The 10,360-nt window shown below is 39.2% G+C and overlaps 1 pseudogene; it reads left to right on the top strand.

Annotated features, from left to right (window-relative positions):
- The first annotated feature begins 5,459 nt into the window (after positions 1–5,459).
- LOC112074145 (proteasome subunit beta type-8-like) lies at positions 5,460–6,993 on the top strand (annotated as a pseudogene).
- The last annotated feature ends 3,367 nt before the right edge of the window (positions 6,994–10,360 follow it).

Genomic DNA, 10,360 nt, shown 5'->3' with positions numbered 1-10,360 from the left:
ATATTTAAAAAAATCTCAGTATACATTGGCAAGTTATGTTCAGTAGTTCCAAAACATCCGGGTGATTTTGCAGAGAGCCACATCAATTTACAGAAATACTCATAATAAACATTGCTAAAAGATACAAGTGTTATACATGGAACTTTAGATAAACTTCTCCTTAATGCAACCGCTGTGTCAGATTTCAAAAAAGCTTTACCGAAAAAGCACACCATGCAATAATCTGAGTACAGTGCTCAGAGACCAAAACAGCCAAACAGATATCCGCCATGTTGTGTAGTCAACAGAAGTCAGAAACAGCATTTTTATTCACTTACCTTTGATGATCTTCATCAGAATGCAATCCCAGGAATCCCAGTTCCACAATAAATGTTTGATTTGTTCGATAAAGTTCATCATTTATGTCCAAATACCTCCTTTTTGTTCTCGCGTTTAGCCCAGTAATAAAAAATCTTGACGCGCGAGCAGACGAGCAGACGAAAAGTCAAAAAGTTCCGTTACAGTCCGTAGAAACATGTCAAACGAAGTATAGAATAAATTTTTAGGATGTGTTTAACATAAATCTTCAATAATGTTCCAACCGGAGAATTCCTTTGTCTGTAGAAATGCAATGGAAAGCAAGCTAACTTTCACGCGTGGTCAGCTCATGGCACTCAGTCAGACCTCTGACTCATTCCCCTCTCATTCGCCCCAACTTCATAGTAACAGCATCAAACAAGGTTCTAAAGACTGTTGACATCTAGTGGAAGCCTTAGGAAGTGCAATATGCCCAATATCCCACTGTATCTTCAATAGGGAATGAGTTGAAAAACTACAAACCTCAGATTTCCCACTTCCTGGTTGGATTTTTTCTTAGGTTTTTGCCTGACATATTAGTTTTGTTATACTCACAGACATCATTCAAACAGTTTTAGAAACTTCAGAATGTTTTCTATCCAAATATACTAATGATATGCATATCTTAGCTTCTGGGACTGAGTAGCAGGCAGTTTACTCTGGGCACCTCTGGGCACCTTATTCATCCAAGCTACTCAATACTGCACCCAGCCATAAGAAGTGAATGATTTAACCTTGAAACTGGTTGCTTGAGACAAACAATTACCAAAACTGTCTCGTTCACTTTTAATATCTGCAAAACCATGTCTTCTGAGTTGTAAAGGGGTGGCCAGCCACATCATTTGTTTTTAAAAGTCTTCCATGACATAAAAAAATATCCCATTGACTATATCCAGTAATAGTTTCTTGTTCTAGTTATGATACCATAACACAGTTACTCTACTACAATGAAGGCATAAGCCACAATCAAAGAGTATACACTGAGAATACCAAACATTAGGAACACCTTCCTAATATTGAGTTCCACCCCTCCTCCCTTTTTGCCCTTGGAAGATCTTCAATTCGTCAGGGCATTGACTCTACAAGGTGTCAAAAGCATTCCACAGGGATACTGGCCCATGTTGACTCCAATGCCTCCCACAGTTGTGTCAAGTTGGCTGGATATCTTTTGGGTAGTGGGCAATTCTTGATACACACAGGAAACTGTTGAGCATGAAAAACCCAGTAGCGTTGCAGTTCTTGACACAAACCGGTGCGCCAGACACCTACTTCTATACCCCGTTCAAAGGCACTTCAATTTTGTTGTCTTGCCCATTCACCCTCTGAATGGCACACATACAAAATGCATGTCTCAATTGTCTCAAGGATTAAAAAATGTGACTTAACTTGTCTCCTCCCCTTCATTTAAACTGACTCAAGTGGATTTAACATGTGACATCAATAAAGGGTCATATATTTCACCTAGATTCATCTGGTCAGTCTGTCATGGAAATAGTTTTTATTCTTGATGTTTTGTATACTCAGTGTATATCATTTGAAAATGCAAACAAAATTGTCTTGAACTTGTTGCGCAATAACATTTAGAAAAATAATAAAAAGGTTATGTAGAGATTAATTTGAAAGGTTTTGTTAAATGTATAATATTACGAAAAAAATGCTTTATTTCTTTCCAAAGTCATCAAATACCCCCAGAAGTATCTGTGGTAGAGTGAGCACTAATGGCCATCTCTCTGACTCCAGTGCGATTCGAAAGCAAACGGAAGGGTCCTTTTAAAATGACCATGCTTAAGAGGAAGAGTTTTGGTTAAGAGTTGGGGCTTGGTTTCAATGATTTAGCCATGGCTAAAAAGCACGACCTGGTGAAAATAAGAAAGTTGTGGGTGGAAATATGTCTCAGATAGACAGAGAGAGCGAGAGAGCAAATACATTTAGTTGATCAGTTTAAGTATAACTGCAAATAGTACAAATGCTTGGTTTTAAGGTAATTGTTTGTAGGATAAACCTTTGCGAAGGCCTCAGACGCTGACCATTTAACTTATGTTTGAGAAATTTGTTTCTTTGTCAGTTGGGAATATGATGAAACATTGTAAATGACAATTAACTGCCAGTTCTCCAGGTAGTRCACAATGTTTTTGTCTTTATGGGTGGCCACCACACAGTCAGAGCAAAATATTGTCTCAACCCCACAGTCACTGCACCGCCATATTCTCTCTGGCTGGATCCCACACAAGGAGCAGATGGATTTTACTCGGGGGGCCATGTTCTCCACAAGGATGTTGTGCAGTTCCTCCCTCATCTCTCTCCATGCAGCCACTGTTTCCCCTTTCCTCCTCTGAGCACTGGTAGTCTGGGTATCACTTGTAGCCGGACTATGGTCCTCCCTTTGGGCCTGAGGAGGTTCTGAGCCAGAGGTGCAGCACTGAGRGACAMTGTGCCTCTTTSGCCTCAGAGCCATGCCTCTCAATGGAATTTCCTTTGCCAGGATAMAKTTTTTTTRTTTTCCCAAATTYGGGCATTAYTGCATAGTTATGAAATAAAGACAGTTATGAAGAATCAGATAAAATACATATAGCTGATCACAAATTCAAGGAAGGCAAGAAACCAGCAAATTCCTGTCCACTTTAAAATAATACTTTCAAAAGGTATTCACCATATGTCTCTGATGTTTCACAAATCCTTTGACAAGGATTATGTAACATTAGGGTGTATTCAATTGAAATCACCACATCCAGTAGGTGGCAGCAACACACCTTTTTGGGGTGTAGTCCGCCATAAAACCACACCGAAGAAGGAGAAAAACCAAGCGAAAGCGAAAGTGATTTACCGGTACATTAATCTGTGCAATAGAAACTCTAATTTTCGTTGCAAAAAAAAAACTATAATAAATTGTACGATGTGTTGTTGTGTTGTTCTGAATCACCATTCAAAGGTAACGTATACCACACGTGGTGTGAATGATAAGATTATTTCCACTTTTTAATGGGGTGATTGTAGTCTAATCGGTGAGGAATGTTTTCTCAAAAGTCCCATTTTCTCAAAAGTGGGGTTACAAGTTTATAAACTTTCAAATAAAAATTACATTCCCATTGTTCCCAACTGCAGTGTATGATATACCATTTTCTAGCTCTAAGTCTCCACTTTTATCCAATGTAAAAAACAAAATTTCAAATGTTGGTTAGGATTGGGTTAAGGGAATCTGATCCTAGATATGTGGTTAGAGAAGGTAATTGCACTTTCATGAATGTTGTCAGACATATTTTGAAGTTACATGTAACTACTATGTATCTATGTACACTGAGTGGACAAAACATTAAGAACACCTGCTCTTTCCATGACAGACTGACCAGGTGAATCCARGTGAAAGCTATGATCCCTTATTGATGTCACTTGTTAAATTCACTTCAATCAGTGTAGATGAAGAGGAGGAGACAGGTTAAAGAAGGATTTTTAAGCCTTGAGACAATTAAGACATGGATTGTGTATGTGTGCCATTCAGTGGGTGAGTGGGCAAGACAAAATATTTAAGTGCCTTTGAACAAGGTATGGTAGTAGGTGCCAGGTGCAGTGGTTAGAGTGTGTCAAGAACTGCAACGCTGCTGGGTTTTTCATGCTCAACAGTTTCCCGAGTGCATCAAGAATGATCCATCACCCAAAGGATATCCAGCCAACTTGATACAACTGTGGAAAGCATTGGAGTCAACATGGGCCAGTCTCCCTGTGGAACGCTTTCGACACCTTGTAGAGTCCATGCCMCGACAAATTGAGGCTGTTCTGAGRGCAAAAGRGGTGCAACTCAAWATTAAGAATGTTTATACACTCAGTTCCCAGCTAACACTGTCTTGTCCAAATATTTWTTTTCTTTCAAGCTGTGTACCTCTAGTTAAAACTCCATCCCCTGGATTACTATGTAATATGATGACATTATGTTTTGTGTATTAGTGGATTTTGAACCAGGTATTTCAATTACTACCTGTGTCTRTTCTTGTTAGTTTACACACATTGGGCTCATCCTTATCCTCTCTCAAATACAGGAAGTGAAGAAAAATGTGTAAACACCTGGGATGGTGAGTGTAATGGAATGAATCATCTGACAAAGGATATTTTAATATGAGACCGATTCAAATATTGACTAATTAAAACATTGTCTGTTTGAGAATGAATCTCTAGAGGAACTCAAAGGACTTGTGTTCATGAGCGTGTGTATATGTGGATGCAGATAATTGTGTGTTGTGTAATTAGGGGCTCTATTGTGTAATTAAAGATTGAACCCTGTCATTGCTTTCTATTGATTCTGATGGTATATGTGAGTATAAGACACAATTCAATTGGAATATAATCAGAAAATGTGATGTATTTATAGAAATTCCCTGGACGTACAGTATGTGTATTTATAGAGGCTCATGAGCTTCAAGGTCCTCGGTGTCCACATCCCTGGGTAGTCTCACATTAGCACAGTAGCGAAAAAGGCATGGAGGTGCCTATTCTCCCTCAGGAGGCTACAACAATTTGTATGGCCCCTTTGATCCTTAGGAACTTTTACAGCTGCTCGATCAAGAGCATCCTGATTGGATGTATCACCGTCTGGTATGGCAACTACACCGCCCTCGACCGGAAGGCCCTACAGAGGTTGGTGCGGATGGCCCAGCACCTCACTGGGGGTGAGCTCCCAGCCTTCCAGGACGTACATGACAGGCGGTGTCTGAGAAAGGCCCGAAAAATTGCAAAAGATTCCAGCCATCCGAGAAATGGACTGTTCTCAGCGCTCCCATCCAGCAGATGATACAGGTGAATAAAGRCCCAGACCAACAGACTCCTAAACAGCTGTTATCCACTGGCCATAAGACTGTTAAATGGCTAACAACTAACAGCTAACAAAACTTGAATATTGTTTTAATTTTGTTTGTTTTGAGTTATATTTTGTTTGATTGTATCTTGCCTTGTATAGACAGCATAGGCTACTTTTCATTAATATTTTCTTATTGATGTTCCTACCATCTCATCAGAGTTGTTAGATTAATTTATTGCCAGGAATGAGCGACAACTTTGAGCAAATGAGGACTATTTGTGATGGGATGTAATAAAGTCTTTGTTCATCTTCAAAACAGAGTTTTGGGAAACTAACAAGATGATAGAGATCAACCCTTACCTGCTGGGGACCATGTCTGGTAGTGCTGCTGACTGCCAGTACTGGGAGAGACTGCTGGATAAGGAGTGCAGGTCTGTTAGAGCTCGTCTCTGTGGGATTGAGTCCCGTTATACAGTTACATGGTGTTAAAAAAATAATATATCAGGTTTATGGGCAAGGGGAGGGCCAGGGAGGGTGGAGAGGAAATGTACCAATCAATGTCATTTCCATACACTCAAAACTAATACGTGGGAGATAAAGTAAGCACAGCACAACCATATAAATCAGTAACTTTTAACTTAACTTTTTGGCCATAATGCTTATCTAGACTAGCCCTCTCCTGTATTGAACTTCTTGGTCTGCTTCCAAGCCACGTTAATGCCTTCATGTCTCTGGGGTGTTAAAATGTATCTGGAAATAAACCAGTGTTTCAGCACTCTGACCGCCTTGTCTCATACAGTGACTGACCATCTCTTTGTGTCTCAGGCTGTACAAACTGAGGAACAAGCAGAGGATCTGTGTCTGCAGCCTCTAAGCTGCTGTGTAACATGATGCTGGGATACAGAGGCATGGGCCTCTCCATGGGCAGCATGATCGTTGGCTGGGAAAGGTACAGGGTGGGTGAGTGGTGTGTGTGTGTGTGTGTGTGTGTGTGTGTGTGTGTGTGTGTGTGTGTGTGTGGTGTGTGTGGTGTGGTGTGTGTGTCGTGTTGTGTGTGTGGTGTGTGTGTGTGTGTGTGTGTGTGTGTGTGTGTGTGTGTGTGTGTGTGTGTGTGTGTGTGTTGTGTGTGGTGTTGTGTGTGTTTGTGTGTGCATATGCGTATTTAAAACCTTATTTTATAGATTACATTTTCATCCTGATGCTACCCAAGATGTTTGAGTACATTGGAGTGTCTCCAGTTCACATGTCTGTTGATGAGTATTGATTTTTTGTGTCTTGCTGTCCAGGGCGGTTTGTACTACGTGGACGATAACGCCACACGTCTCTCTGGTCGTATGTTCTCTACTGGTTGTGGTAGCAGCTATGCGTACGGAGTGGTGGACAGCGGCTACGTGAGGACATGACGGTAGAGGAGGCGTACGAGCTGGCCGCCGTGGCATCACCCGACGCACAGAGACGCTACTTGGAGGAGTGGTAAACCTGAGTGACCTTGTTCTGAACCTATACTCCTTCTATAACATTCATTTGACTTGACTAAGTCAGTTCATGTGAGACCATGTGAATTATAGATTGAGTTTTGATGTATGTTGAGATATTGTTTGTTGTGTAAATTCCAGGTGTGAATTCCATTCAAGAGGTTATAACTAAATATACAATTCTAATCTAATCTCATAAGGATTTATCCATATTAAAAAGTATTCATATGCTGAATTCATAGAAAAATAAAATGTAAACAATACCTTTAAAATGTGTTTATGTGTAACTGTGTCTGTGTTTGTCCAGTGTACCATATGCAGGAGGACGGCTGGATAAAGGTGTGTAAGTAGGACGTGTCAGAGCTGATCCACMGCTACAGGAAGGGCATGTTCTGATCATAGATCAGTTTCCACATCCACACAGAAACCCTGTGTTCTCTATCAACTGATCCCAGCACTGCTCCAAATAAAGATCGTTTTCAAACCGCATTCTCTGGCCTCTATTGTTTAACCTGAAGGTCTTACATGCCTAACAGTGTTTTTATACAGTATGATAATCTACCAGTTATTTACGTGCCAGTCATTGGAAAAGGTTTGTAGGATTGTTTAATACAATACTACAAACCTTGATTTTTATTTTCTCTGTAAAGTCGGTTGAGACTTGTTAAAAACACTTGATAACTTTGTGACTTGAAGAAGTTAAGTCATATGTTTTAGGAGGAAGTCAAATTCAGAGTCTTAATCGGGTTATCTAGTGTTATCTGCCTCCAACRAACTGTTTCCTGAAACACAAATACATGTCCCAAACCAGTCGGATGTGTTTGCCCAGGTACCTTTAKTTGGCACCCTACTGTACATTTCCACTTTAGTGTAAGCGTGTATTGTACAAATTCTACTAACAAAATTGTTGTAATATAAGGAAGTTTTACAGTGACGTGGTTTAAAATGGCACTTAAGGAATACATTTGCCATAAAACCTGAAGAAGCCTATTTCTACCATATTATGTTCATTTTCTCAGGTTGATATATGAGTCACTGTGGATATGAATAGTCTGTGCAGTAGTTACATGGGGAGTATACTGTAGGGTCCAGTATTTTATTATAAAAAGATCATTCAACCCTTATAGCAATTACTTTGCATAAAATAGTATTCAGTATCAACAGTCTTTTCTGCCTGGATGTTTTTTGATCAATGAATATCATTGATTCATAGGCCAGAGTTCACTCACCTGGTTTTCCAGGTCTGAATCAGTCCCTGATTAGAAGGAGAATGAACATGAGCAGTGATGTGGACCTCCAGATAAGTAACGATACTGAACATGATTTATTCTGGTCTCTATCATATGATAATGTTCAGGACAAAAGAGACAGTGCAGAGATTCTCACCCTTTTTTAAGAAGCATTTTATTCAAACATTTACAGTTCATCATTTAGCAGAGACTCTTATATCCAGTGACTTAAAKGACCAATTAGGGTTAAGTGCCTTGCTCAAGGACACATCTTCAGATTTTTCACCTATTCAGCTGTGGGATTCGAACCAGCAACTTACCTTTTGTTTGTTGACCCAACACTCTTAAGTGCTAGGCTACCTGCCACACCATCAATTTCCATACAGGTCACCAAAATATACATTCCTTCTTAAGACCATATACAAATTATATTGTGTCAATTCAAATCCTTTGCTGTTTAGAACAAAATATCTTACTGAAAACATTATTAAAAGGTCCAGTATGACACTTTCATTCAAATTGTGGACTTTATTGACAAGTGTAAGAACAGTATTACAGAATACATGAATTTGGTCTCTAATTTGTCTTGTTTGGCTGCTTGATTATGTGGATCAGATTAAATGGATCACATTTACAATCCTGTTTTCGGSACTTGCATTAGATTTGGTAGATCATTGCTTTATGTGTAGAGCTTCTATAATGGACAAAGTACAAACACTTAAAAGTACAAGCAAGAAAATAGTTGTTCAACTTGGCCAACTTATTCTACAGAACCTACTAGCCCAAAAAGAAAGAAAAATTGAAAAATACCACCACTTCTGGTACAAGATACATATGTACAAATGGAACATGTGGATAGGCCTTGAAGGCTTATGGCCATACAATTAAAACAAGTTAACAATGTGAGCAAAATTCTAACGTCACACAATTACCGTATCTTATACCACCAAAACCTACACGTGTTGCTACACTACACATTCAAACAAAATAATTATGTTTTTCCAGTTTACAGCAATATCTTTTAAATGTGATTGTTTTGGTAGCTTCAGTTAGGGGAAAATCGAGCTTTTACGTTTTATTTGTAGAATAATATAAGTTAAAATCTTAATTTATCATCGCACAACAATCTAATCCTTTCCAGAAACACACTTTGATGGTGTTTGATTGATTCTAATATGTGACTCACCGCCTCCATTCGGTCTTATGCAGCAACATTTGAAATTGTGTTTTTTTACATCGGATAAAAGTAGAGACTCAGAGCTAGAAAATTGTTTATCATAAACTGCAGTTGAGGAACAATCGGAAAGTAATTCTGCTTTGAAAGTTGATAAACCTGTAACTCCACTTTTAAGAAAATGGCGCTTGAATGTTTTGGTGCACCGACTGGAGAGCTCTTCTTTATCTACACCCATTCAGCATTGTTCACACCCTCTTATGCCTTAGCTCCACCCATCTCTTTAAGGATTCACATGTGAGGTCATGTGCTAAACAGTGAGTAGTGTAGTAAAGATCAAGACTAAACGTGGTAAAAGTAGCAGCCTACAAAAAGGAAAAACTCCAGGTAAAATACACTTTATCTAGTTATTGGGCTATATCCTAATATGACATTGGTGCAGGTCATGTTGTTCTTCACATTACCGTCTCTGGTAAACTATATCAAATAAAATCTAAGTTTATTTGTCACATGCACAGGATACAGAAGGTGTAAACAGTACAGTGAAGTGGTTACTTGCATATTTGCATAGTAGCAATATCAAAAACATTAAGTGTCCACAGTGGAGATTTTAGCATGTAAATCTTGCTGGGGCAAAAAAATTACAAAAAGTGAGATGCATGGCTGCAAAGCCACCACACAACACAACAATAAACAATACATTAATTGCACTATAACGGTGACAAACGGTGCCCACAAACTGTTAGGGCCTACATAAAGCTGTCCCAACAGCAGAGATTTATTTTCAGCACCTTGGAGTGAATCCTTACCACCGCTACACCTGGCTATCAGTGGAGCCTTGTCAGGCAGCGAAACAGTTAATTCAGGCTCATTTACTTCCTTTTTTTAAAACATAGCTGATATGGCTGACTTGCTTAAACAAATGTGGTTTCTACTGACAAGAGAGATGTACAAACTATGGAATAARGGAACGTCGAGCGGATAAGAGGCAATCTGTAATTTCGATTAAGACATYAACAAGCGAGCTAGGACGGACGTAGTCAATATAACTAATTGTTCAGCACTTTTGAAATGTACAGCGACAGAATTCAGAACATGGGCCGTTCTTACAGTATGCTCCCTGTACACCAAATCATAACCGTAGGATAAATAAAGTCATATAAGCAGACAATGAAAGCTCTTACAATATTTTATTATTACATTTTTCTAAAACAGGCTATAGGCTACATGTGCACCACCAAGTCAGAACAGTGGCCTAAGTTATCAGGGGGGAAGGGACCAAATTATTAGGGTGAGGCATAGTCTATGCCCAAACAGTTTGAGCTTCTAATTTAAAAAATGTATCTCTCCAGAAATAAGT

This window comes from Salvelinus sp. IW2-2015, unplaced genomic scaffold, assembly GCF_002910315.2.
Source record: "Salvelinus sp. IW2-2015 unplaced genomic scaffold, ASM291031v2 Un_scaffold2509, whole genome shotgun sequence".
Lineage (NCBI taxonomy): Eukaryota > Metazoa > Chordata > Actinopteri > Salmoniformes > Salmonidae > Salvelinus > Salvelinus sp. IW2-2015.
Note: the sequence above shows the minus strand (reverse complement) of the source record. Positions and strands in the feature narration are given on the sequence as shown.